Genomic DNA, 12,597 nt, shown 5'->3' on the forward strand with positions numbered 1-12,597 from the left:
ATGACTCTTTTCTAGCCTTACCACTTTCCTGTTTGGCAGAGAAGCTAGATTTGTGTTAACTCCCTCTACATAACCATTCCATAAGTGATTACAATTATGGTATACAAAATTTATCTGTCATTCAATATAATAATGGTATACAATTGGATCCAACTTGAATTTTCATTTTGTAGTATATATTTCAAACACATAGATGACAAGAAATGTTCCTCATATGCCTACTTCTGCACTTCTTTTTTCCTCTGATGTCTGTTTCTCAGGCTTCTATAGTTTTAAAAAATTGATATTGAATTGTTTATTTTATTCTTTTCACGGCTTTGACTCCCTGTTTCTCTCTCCTCCTTTGAATTGTTGGATAAGAGAATCTAGAATTTCTGATAAATGTGTGTCTTCTGGATTTTGTTCTATATGTTTCTTTTTTGTTGCTTTTATTAAGATGAAATGGGTTTTCTACTCCATCTACCACTTAGATATTGATGTAATTTTTCCATTCCTTTCTGCAGATTTTTGTTCACTTGTTCAAGAAGCCATGATACCTGTCCTTAGGCTTAATCCTTGATTAAGTGGTATTGTCAGCACATGTTGTATACAGATCCAGGAATTTTTTTTTTTTTACAATTTCTGACAATATTGTGGGAGAGAATGTTGTTGTTGGGTCATTTTTCAATTGTGTCTGACTCTTTGTGACACCATTTAGGATTTTCTTGGCAAAGATAATTGGAGTGGTTTGCCATTTTCTTTTCCAGCTCATTTTACAGATGAGGAAACTGAGGCAAACAGCTTTAAGTAACTTGCCTAGGGTCACACAACTATACAGTGTCTGAAGCTTGATTTGAACTCAGGTCTTCCTGACTCCAGTCCTGGTACTTTATCCACTTTGCCACCTACCTGCCTGGTTATAGCAAACACCAGCTTTCTTAAATTACTCCGGTTTAGTATAATTGGTCCTCTAGCTATCCTGAGCCCAGTGGACTTCTAAATGGATTTTTAAAATTATAGCTGAAGTATGGAAATTTCCAATATCCATTTCTTTTTTTTATTATTTCTTTTTTTTTTTTGTGGGGTAATGAGGGTTAAGTGACTTGCCCAGGGTCACACAGCTAGTAAGTGTCAAGTGTCTGAGGTCAGATTTGAACTCAGGTCCTCCTGAATCCAGGGCCGGTATTTTATCCACTGTGCCACCTAGCTGCCCCTCCAATCTCCTTTTCTATGCCATCTGACCCATCAGTATTATTTTTGTCATGCATTTATTATTAGATATAATTTTTGGAGTTTGTAGAGAAGACGAGTAGACTCAGTTTCTTCAACTTTTCCTTATTTAGATTTTAGTATCCTCTCAATTTCATTTCTTATTCCATCAGATCTAAGTTCTGAGATGAAACCATTAATTGCCATTTCCTGCCCATCTTGGTAATACACTATCATGTGATTTGGGACTGAGGGCACAGTTCACAAAAAGCAGTATGAAGCTTTTTCCTCTCACTGGCAAAATTTGTTTTTAATTTTGTTTTGATGTAACACTGGTGCATAAGGAATGTACCATCAATTAATTTCCTCTGTACATGTAGCTTGCCTGCTTTAGTGGTCAGTGCCATCTGCAGAGAAGCATTTCTGGTAGGTGGAAAATTGATATTTTTGATTTGTTCCAGAGTGTCTTTCTTGTGATATCAAAACTTGAAAAGTGCCCCTTGCTCCATGAGCCTCCTTGTCAAGCCATTCATTATTGTGGTTTTGAATAAGATCAGCTTGTAAACTCTATGCTTTCCTGTCCTTTTCTTTGATGTTCATCAGCAGTTATATCAAAATATGCAGTACCAATTAGTGGCACTAGCAAAGCCCAATTCATGAGCATACCAGAAGGTCTTGTTGGGGTTTCACAACTACCATAATAGTTACTAGTTGTGTGACCCTGGGCAAGTCACTTAACCCTCATTGTCCCACAAAAACTAAAAAGCAGGGCACACTAAATCACTACTATATACTATGCCTGACCTTCCTTGACTTAGCTGTTGCATACCCTACCCCCAACCCCAGCTTGGATGATAAATTGGATTTTTGGGAGACTGTTATTCACAACACATTCTTTTTTTTGGGGGGGGGAGTTTTGGTGAGGCAATTGGGGTTAAGTGACTTGCCCAGGGTCACACAGCTAGTAATTGTTAAGTGTCTGAGGCCAGATTTGAACTCAGGTCCTCCTGACTCCAGGGCCAGTGCTCTATCCACTGTGCCACCTAGCTGCCCCAGGAGGTTGTTATTCCTATTATTAATAGTTGTTCTTACTGCTGCTATCTCATTCTCATCTGTTTTGATGAGGTTCAAATAAAATTGGCCTAAGGAAAAGTCGTTATTCTGATATTATACTTGTATATTTAGAGTTCTGTGAACCACTGGGCAGGTGAATGAAAAAAAACAAACAAACTCTTCTTTTGGTAATCGAATAAAAGTATTGAAATATAACCAGGACAAATCTAGTAAGAAATAGGACCACAGGGATGCAATATACTTGTTCCCACATGGTTTTAGTTTCTTCTTCTAGGTCCCTCTATCTTGAAGGCTTTTCTTTCCATGTAAGTTTGAAGATTATGAGCATTGCACATGATGACATCTATTTAAAAGATTATTTTTAAATTGTTATGGATCATCACCAGGTCCATGTAACTGTGGGTACCAGTTCTATCTGTAATAATGTTGTAATTCCATGAGTGATATTTGGGAATTTGTATTTGTTGTAGTATGTTCTGGGACAAGGAACGAAGGAAGAATGGAACAAGCATTTATTAAGCACCTGCTATGTTCCAGGAACTGTGTTAAGTACTTAGAAAATATTGCCTCATTTGATTTTGTGTGTGTGTGTGTGTGTGTGTGCGCTTGTGTGTGTTTGTTTATTTATTTGCTTGTTGTTTTCTCGAGTAGATTGTGAGCTCCTTGAGAGAAGCATATATCTTTTGCCTTTCTTTGTAGCTTTAGTGCTTAGCTCAGTGCCTGTCCCACAGTAGGAACTGTGGAAATTTATTTTGATTTGGGGACCCTACCTTTGGGCTGAGATTGGAAAGCCTCAGACCCTCAGGGTCAGCTGAGCCAGAAAGCCCCGTGGGCTGTGCAAGACGCCGGGTCAGACAGCTGGGGGGTCCCTCCGACCTGAGTGGAGGCATCTGAGAGATACTGGGCTCTGGCGTAGCCTGTGCTGAGGCACGTGAAGCTGCTCGAGCATGCACCCCGCCCCCCCCACCAGCTGCAGCCCTGGCTGGCGGATTAGCTTGGTCTGTGGGGGCACAGGAAGCCCCAAGATTTGGGTGGAGAGAAGAAAGGTATATATAGACCTGGGAGTTAGACTCGGGAGTTGGGCAGACTAGAGACAGGGCTACAAGGATGCCGGAGAAGACGAGAAGGACTAGGAGAAGGGAAAAGAGGCCGAAGGGCAGACTGATGGAGCAGACAGACAGAAGGTTGGTGGGAGAGAAACACAGGGGTTCAGCGGTGGCAGTAAGGAGGAAAGAAAAGTTAGAAGCAGGGGATTTACAAAGTGAAAGGGGCTTGGAGTTAACATAAAGGGCCTGAGTGCCCTGAGGCAGGCTCGGCTAAGGCCCTTATTGTATTAAAAAGGTTACAGGCCTTATTACAAACCAGGGAAAGTGTAACGTACCCTGAGGCAGGAGGTGGCTAAGGCCATTATTGTATAGAAGCCCAGCAGGTGGGAAAGAGATGCAGTGGAAAGAGACTCACTGCAATGCAGTCAGGTTGTACATTGTATTTCCCTGTATTCTTAATTTTAAATAGTATATCATAAATAAACTCTGCTTTGATTATTTAGTTAAGAGGCTTCTTAATATCTTGCTTATCAATTTGGGAGTGGAGCAGTGTGGTGGAACTTCATATAAACGGCCCACGTTAAATTAACAGAAGTCAGCTAGACAACAGTCAAAAGTCCCCAGATTAGTTCTCCAGTTTAGTCCCCCCCAAATTAGCCCCAGTCAACAAAAATATTTCCACAGAATTTAATAAATACTTACTGATGATTGATTGACATACAATTCTACGAGGGAGATGTTTTTACCACCACTTTATATTTGAGGAAGCTGAGGCAAACAAGTTAAGTGACTTGCCCAGGGTAAGCCAAGGACAAGTAGCTAATTTTGCTACTATTGTTTTATATTTAACATTTTGTTAGCTTTTGCACAGATAAATAAAATAACTGCTTTTTGCAGTTGAATAAAAGGATGAGGAGGTTAGCTTATCTTCTGTAGGCTTCTTGAATGCATTCTTGGTACAATTCCAGCTGTAGCAGGTAAGAAAACAAGGATGATAGGCATTTTATTGTGTTCACACATTATTATGATATGCCTCAAACATTGTGCCTAAGAAGTGCTCGATTGAGCCTTTTTACTAGATTTGTGTATTTTGAAAGCTTTTATTAACATACAATTTGGGAACTTAGTATTTGGGCATGGTGGCATCTGTTAAAAATGTCCTGAAATTTTTATGGGTCAGTGATATACGTGGGCAATTGTAGTCAATAATTCTCTCAGTGATAGTGATCTAATTCCTGTATGGTTCATTGGTTGAATTCTCCAGTATCTTCTTAGGTCAATTTTTGTATTGTGGCAATTTTTCTATGAACTCATACGAGGTATCGAGCTTCTGATGTGTAATTCTAGGTCATCATGTCTTGGGACATAATCAGTAGGTGATATATCTCTATCTCTATCTCTGTATCTATATACATGCACACACACACACATATATACGGATACATGTATATGTCTGTATATTTATACATGTATATATGCACACATATACATATGCAAACACACATATACATACATATATATGAAATCTACATAAGGAAAGGTTGGAAAAACTGAGGCTACTCAAAATCTTCACTTAGTCTTTACTAGAAGATCCAGAAATTATATGTAATAAATGCATGACAAAAATAACACTGATAGCTCAGATGAGTTAGAAAAGGAGTTTGTAGATTGCTATACTTTAGTTATATGACAAAGAAATGGTAGAAACCATGCAGCACATCACTGGAGGGTATAAAATTAATTATTTAGTATTAATGATAGTGTAATTATTTTACTGTGATAATACTGTAATTATTTAGCGTTTATAATACTAATAATAAAATTTTTATCTGGACCTCTGCTTTTTTATCAGTTTAAGGAGTTCCCTGATAAGGACCCCCCCCCCCCCCACACACACACCTTACCTAATCTACCAATATCTATCTGCAACTGTTCTTTATCTTGCTCTTAGGGAATTGCCTGGGGATGTTGAGAGATTTAAATGACATGTCCAGGGTTATGGAGCCTGTAGGTGTCAGAGGCAGAGCTCAAGACAGATTATTCAGTTTCTGAGCCAGTGAGATGATGCTGTGGATAGAATAACCAGACCTAGATTTAGGTAGAGTCATCTTCCTGAGTTCAAATCCAGCCTCATTCACTCACTAGCTATATGACCCTGGTGGAGTCACTTCACCTTGTTTGCTTTAGTTTCCTCATCTGTAAAATGATTTGGAGAAGGGAATAGCAAACCCCTCTAGTATCTTTGCCAAGACATCTCCAAATAGGGTCATAAGAGTCAGACACGACTGAACAAATGACAACAACAAAGACCCCAGCAATCTATATACCTCACTATCTGCTTCTCTTATTACAAAATGAATTTTCCTCTGTACAAAGGAAGATTAATTAATGTGGTATTGGAAGAAAGAGTATTCTGGTTCTGAAGTCAGAGAACATGGCTTTATGTCCTGTCTCTGATGCTTACTGTTGTGAGTCAGGATGCTGGAGGAACTGCAGAGACTGGAGTTAACCTTAGGCTGGGCTATTGTGAGCATGGAGGTTGTAGTGCAGACCTGAGGCCACATGAATTAACCTTGCCCCCATGAGGACTGGTCTGGGATCCAGCCTTGGACCCTTTGAGGACAAAGAAGAAGAAGAAGATAAAGGTGCTTTTCAGAACCTTGACTGAGAGCTTCAGAGGCCCCCAGACTCTCCTTTGCTCGTGTTCACTCACTCTCCTTTCCCAGACTGCTTTAAACTGACTTGGAGATTGCTTTAACCTGGGAAATATTTCAATATATTTTTATTAACAGTAATGTTTATTTGAATCCTCAGGCTCTGGGTTATTTGTCTGACCAGGTGCAGAAGTGGGACCAGGACACTTATTTGCTTACATAACCTTGGGTAAACCATTTAATTTTACTAGGCATCAGTTGTCTTATCTGTAAAGTGATGGGTTGGACTTTGGAAGGCCTCTGAGAGGTCCCTTTCAGGGCTAGAGTTCTGTTCCCATAAGTGACAAGTCCATAACACAATAGATGAGTGGCAGATGATGAGCCTACAACCTGAGACTCCCAACTGCTAGCCCAGGGCTCTCTGAGAGGTGCATTTATTTTGCCCCCCACCCTCCCCTTTCTGAAATGTCTTCCTGCATTTTGTATAGGCTTTCATTTTTCAGGATAGGACCTGCAGCTTCTGGCCATTGAGTCCAAAGGGCCGCATCCTACCAAGCCCCCATTACTTGATAAACATTTCCTTGATTGTGTTGAGTGTAGGACGTTGAGAAGACTAATAATAAAAAGGCCATTTTCATTAAGCCTGGGGGTAAATATATAGCTGTCATCCACTTGAATCCATTATTCTTTTTATTCCTTTCATCCCCATATTAAATATGGTTGGGCTTGGGACATGACTGCTGGGAAGAAAGCAGCACAGCTCGACGTTAATTTCTGCTCCTTTTGTGCAGTGAGTACTGTTGAATACTAGGTTGTAAAGTGTCTTTATGTAAAGGGGGATGTGCCAAACCATGTTGGTGATGTCGGTGTTATAGATGCCAAAGAATTCTACCTTGCTGCTTTCCTTTTCAGATTGGAGGGGGGGCGGGGCAGGGAGAAGAAAGCATCTTTTCTAAAACAAAATCACTTTGGTTTATGTTTGGAACATGGTAGTGTTGGGCATTGGTATGGTGAGGCTTTATTTCTCCTCTGCTCCACTGGGCCTTCTGTGTGACAACAGCAGAAGAATAATAGCCCTATTTTGCTCCTATGCAGAGGTTGACCCATTCTTTCATGAGAGCTTTTCAGAACATTTAAGGATCAAGTTAGGATCTTAAATACACCCATTTTGCAGATTACTGGTTTAGATTCGGGGGGTGGGGGGGTGGGTGTGGTAAAACCCCCCCCCCCAAAAAAAGATCACCAGGAAGTAAGGCGGCAGTAGTATCCTGCAAGGAATTATGTAACCCAAATTTATTTATATACTTTTAAAATGTCATAAGTGCTCTTTTGAGGGGCTGGGTTTTTTTCTCTGTTGTTGAGAAAATTATGGTACCCTTTGTGCAAGCCCAGGTAATGAAATTATAAAAGTACTTTATTGTTGTTCAGTCATTTTCAGTTGTGTCTGACTCTTAATGTGACCCCATTTGGGGTTTTCTTGGCAGAGATACTGTAGTGGTTTTCCATTTCCCTTTCCAGCTCATTTCACAGATGGGAAAACTGAGGTAAATAATGTTAAGTGACTTTCCCAGGGTTACACAGCTAGTAAGTGTCTGAGGCCTGATTAAACTCAGGTCCTGTGCTTTATCCACTGATCCACCTGGCTACCCCGGTAGAGTAGAGATTAGAACCTGGGTCTCTAGGTGGCAAAGTTGATAAAACACCAGCCCTGGATTCAGGAGGACCCGAGTTCAAATCCGACCTCAGACACTTGACAATTACTAGCTGTGTGACCCTGGGCAAGTCACTTAACCCTCATTGCCCCACAATTTGCTAATGAGGCAAAGATTACAGGCTGGTCTTTCTTTGGGGGCTGCTGACCACACCCCAAGGCATGCATTTTACTGCTTTACTGACATGAAGTATATTGGATACCAAGTGAGAGCATGGCCTGTTTAGGACAATCCTTTCTAGCCTGTCTCTTGCAAAAGCAGCTCAGGACACATATACTGCTGATGGTGGACTGGTAGCATCATCTTTGAATTTAGAGACCAGCCAGTTCATCTAATAGCATGGAATATTACAGTCTGGAAGACCTGAGTTTAAGCCCTATATCTGACACATACTAGCTATATGACTGTGGGCAGGTCACTTGATCTCTGGGTATCCTTGAATCTCCATCAATCAACAAGCAATTTATTAAACATGTACTGTGTGGGAGGCAAGACCCTGTGCTAAGCCCTAGGGCAAAAAAGAAAGACAAGCAAGTTCACTACTGAAGATGAAATCATAAATGTGGATCTGCCTTTCCCCCACCTGTATCCACCCAAAGACAAGTTTAAAATGCAGATGGATGCCACAGAGCCTTTGTGGTCTTTACTAGCCAAAAAAAGTTATTCTGCGACGGAATTGGGGGAAAACAACAAAGGACAGCACAGGTAGGCTATTGGTAGGGTACCAGTGTGTGGAATTATCTCTCTGGCCTGCATGTGTTATAGGCAATCTTTAATTGAAGAAAGCTTTATTCCTGTGTTCTTTTCCTTTTTAGAGAGAAGGAAAGCCAGCCAGTGGAAGCTGTACACATTGCTCTATGTTCTAGAGTCAAGTAGGCTGCTTGTCCCATAGGAACTTTGTGAATATATGACACAAATTATCCCTAGGAGTCTGTCATAGAACATGAATTTTACTTAATTAAATTCATTTGAGGATCCCATTCTGAATCATTTTTCAGGAAAATATTGGTGTTCACAGGGGAAATCTCACGGAGGCTCTCCGTGGTTCTACATTTCTATTTTCTGTTTATGTCCTGATGTTTTTCCGGGTGTTGGTGTTGGGGATGGGTAGGAATTAATGATGCTGCATGGTTTATTACTCAGCATCTGTTATTCTTTAGAGCTGGAAACATTCAGAAGATATTTGCTTGAAAACAGGGAGTGGTAGGGATTAGCTGCTGCCATTTAAATACACATACACACAAAAGCCTTAGAACTATTCTCTTCTCTCCTCCTCCTCTACCCAATAAAAGTAAATAAAAATTCCTAAGCACATTTTGACAGCCGGTGGTTGACAACAAAAATCATTAAATATTGGCATAGATTTTGGAGAATAACTGTAGAATTTCATTCTCTGGATGATGTTAGAACTATGTCAAGTACTTTTGTGTAGCTTACATCTTGTCTGAACTATTGTGGTTCCACCTGGCTCTGAGATTCAGCTTAGGAGCTATTTACTGAATGCCTGCTGCATTCCCAACCTCATTTTAGGTTCTTTGTGTTATATGAAACAAAGCTCTGCCCTCAAAGGAGCTTAGAGTCTAGTTGGACAAACAAATTGAAATAATAAAAAACTAATGAGAGAGTGTGTGGTCAACTGCTTTATTATGTATGGGTAAGACGTTAAGTGGAATTTGGAACCTGAAGGAGAAGAGATAAATGTCATAGAAATTAACATAAAATGATACAACTGGAAGAGATCTAAAGACAGCTAACATTTATATGTGACTGGAAGAATTGCAAAGGACTTTGGTTCTGATGGTCTGGTGATGAACTGTTCATTATATTTGGACCAGCCTGACTCATGACAGAGGGAAAGAGGGACTCCTAGCTCCAGTGTATTCAGAGAAATGCAAATTAAAACAACTCCAAGGTATCACTTCACACCTATCAAAGTGGCAAATACAACAAAAAAGGAAAATATTGGATGTTGGAGGGGATGTGGGGAAAACTGATCCAACCATTCTGGAGAGCAATTTGGAACTATGCCCAAAGGGCTATCAAACTGTGCATACCCTTTGATCTAGCAATACCACTATTAGGTTTATATCCCAAAGACATCCCCCCAAAAAGAAAAAGATCTATTTGTACAAAAATATTTCTAGCAGCTCTTTTTGTGGTGGCTAAGAATTGGAAATCAAAGGAATGCCCATCAACTGGGGAATGGCTAAACAAACTGTGGTATATAATTGTGATGGAATATTATTGTGTTATAAGAAATGACAAGCAGGATGACTTCAGAAAGGCCTGGAAAGACTTACACAAACTGATGTATAGTGAAGTGAACAGAACCAGGAGAATGTTATGTACAGTGACAACAAAATTATTTGATGAAGAACTGTGAATGATTTAACTATTCTCAGCAATACAATGATCCAAAACAATCCCAAAGGACTAATGATGAAACATACTCTCCATCTCCAAAAAAACACAGTGTTTTTATTTATCTTCCTATAACCTTCCATGGATTATTAGTTGCATGAATTGTCTCCCAACAGGACTCACTGGGGAACTCTACCATCTTGTTCTCCTCAAGGCTTTGTCACCTTCCTTTTCTCTTGTTTTGTCCTGAATTTTATACCTTTGTCTTCCTTCCATTTTCTCTTTTTTGTTTGTGTTTGTGTTTTTGTTTTGTGGGGCAATGGGGGTTAAGTGACTTGCCCAAGGTCACACAGCTATTAAGTGTCAAGTGTTTGAGGCCGGATCTGAACTCATGTCCTCCTGAATCCAGGGTCAGGGCTTTATCTACTTTGCCACCTAGCTGCCCCATCTTCTTTCCATTTTCTTGCTGGCTTCACCACTGTTATTTTGTAAATGAAGAAATCGAGGTCCGTAGAGGTCGAGAGACTTGCCCAAAGTCACACAAGTAAGAAAGGGTCAGGATTCTAATCCAAGTCCAAATCCAGTACATAGTGGAAATGGTGCCAGACTGTGCAACAAAATGAGGACCGACTTTTTGAAATCAGAGGAACTGGGTTTGAAACCTGGCTCTGTGGCTTACTACCTGTGTGACTTTGAGCAAGCTTCTTTCTCTTCCTCAGACTCATTTTGCCATTTTATGTTTTTGGAGGCAATCAGGCTTAAGTGACTTGCCCCAGGTCACACAGCTAGTGTCTGTGGTCGAATTTGCACTCCGGGTCTCCTGACTTCAGAGCAGGTGCTCTATCCACTGTGCCACCTAGCTGCCCCCAGTTTACTCGTTTATAAGTTAATGGTGTTGGACTATGCAATTTCTAAGGCCCTTTCTGGTTCAGAATCTGTAATCTTACGTTCTTGTATCATGTTGCTTCTCTCCAATGACTGTATTTTACTATCGCAGTGTATTGGAGGAAAGTTGTAACTTGAATTACCCTCAAATTATATATAATTACTGCATAAGACACAGATATTCAAATTTTCACTGAAGGGGGTGGGTAACATATTCTAAATATCAAACCATTTATTCTGTAAAGTCCTGATCACTTCTACTGTCATTCAAGGACTTCTACCTGTGGTGTCAAACTCAAATAGAACTGGATTCCTTTGACCACATATTGACTTAGAAAATCATAAATTAGTGTTATCTACATTGTACTGTATTTTTATTTACTTTCTAAAACATTTTCCAATTGCATTTTAATCTAGTGACACCTCTGCCCTACCCAAACTGAGCTCAGCCTGTTTATACAAATTCTCTCCTCCAAGCACTGCCCAATTCAATGTTGCTTAAATCTCCCTTTTTATTTCTTTACTATGTACTTTTGTTCAGTGTCATCTTCCCCTTCCTTCTGTTTTTTTTTTTTTTTAGTGAGGCAATTGGGGTTAAATGACTTGCCCAAGGTCACACCGCTAGTAAGTATTAAGTGTCTGAGGCCAGATTTGAACTCAGGTACTCCTGACTCCAGAGCTGGTTCTCTATCCACTGCGCCACCTAGCTGCCCCCCCTCTTCCTTCTGTTGATGGAAATCTTATCCATATTTCTAGACTCACCCAATGTGAAGCTTACCCAGCAGTCTTTTCTGTGAATGGTCTTACCTCCAAACTTCTGTAACACTTTTATTTTGTACTGCTCATTTGTTGGGGCACCTGGATGGCATAGTGGATAGAGCACTGACCCTGGAGTTAGAAAGTCCTGAGTTCAAATATAGTCTCAGATACTTACTAGATGTGTAACCCTGGGCTAGTCACAACCCTGTTTGACTCAGTTTCCTCATCTGTAAAAAGAGTTGGAGAAGAAAATGCAAACCACTTCAATATCTTTGCCAAGAAAACACCAAATGGGATCACAAAGAGCCAGACATGACTAACCAATGAAACAACAAAAAGATGCTCATTTGTCACTAAAATAATAAAACAAGTCAGTTTATTATTATCTTTTAAAGTTGTATCTTCTTAAAATAGTGTACTTGAAGGAATGCTTTATTCATCTTTAAATTCTCTATAGTACCTAGTCAACCAAAAAGCACTTATGGAGCACCTAATGTATGCCTAACAACGTGCTACCTAGCAATATATATTTGTGTTGTTAGATGATTCATGTATATGGTTATGCATGTATATGTATCTGAGTACACATATGTATATAAAAACATGTAGAGACATAGCTCCTTAGTGGTTAGAGTGCAGGGCTTTGAGTAAATAGTATTAAGATCAGTTCTGGCAGAAAACTTAGAGAGTCCAACCCCCTTATTTTACTGACGAGGAAACTGAAGCCCCAATGGGTTAAATGATTTGACCAAAGTCATACTGGTAGTAAGTGGCAGACATGGGATTTGAACCCAGGTCCTATGGTTTTCAATCCATTGCACTTTCCTACACCATACTACTTCAAGTGAAGAAGACCTGGCTTCAGATCTCCAGTCTGACACTAGCTGTGCAACCCTGAGCAAATAGTTACCCTGTTTT

The 12,597-nt window shown here is 40.0% G+C and overlaps 1 protein-coding gene across 1 annotated transcript in view; it reads left to right on the forward strand.

Annotated features, from left to right (window-relative positions):
- MYO5B (myosin VB) overlaps positions 1 to 12,597 on the forward strand; it is a 577,307-nt gene that overhangs the window by 107,877 nt on the left and 456,833 nt on the right.

The sequence above is a fragment of the Dromiciops gliroides genome, chromosome 1 (assembly GCF_019393635.1).
Source record: "Dromiciops gliroides isolate mDroGli1 chromosome 1, mDroGli1.pri, whole genome shotgun sequence".
Lineage (NCBI taxonomy): Eukaryota > Metazoa > Chordata > Mammalia > Microbiotheria > Microbiotheriidae > Dromiciops > Dromiciops gliroides.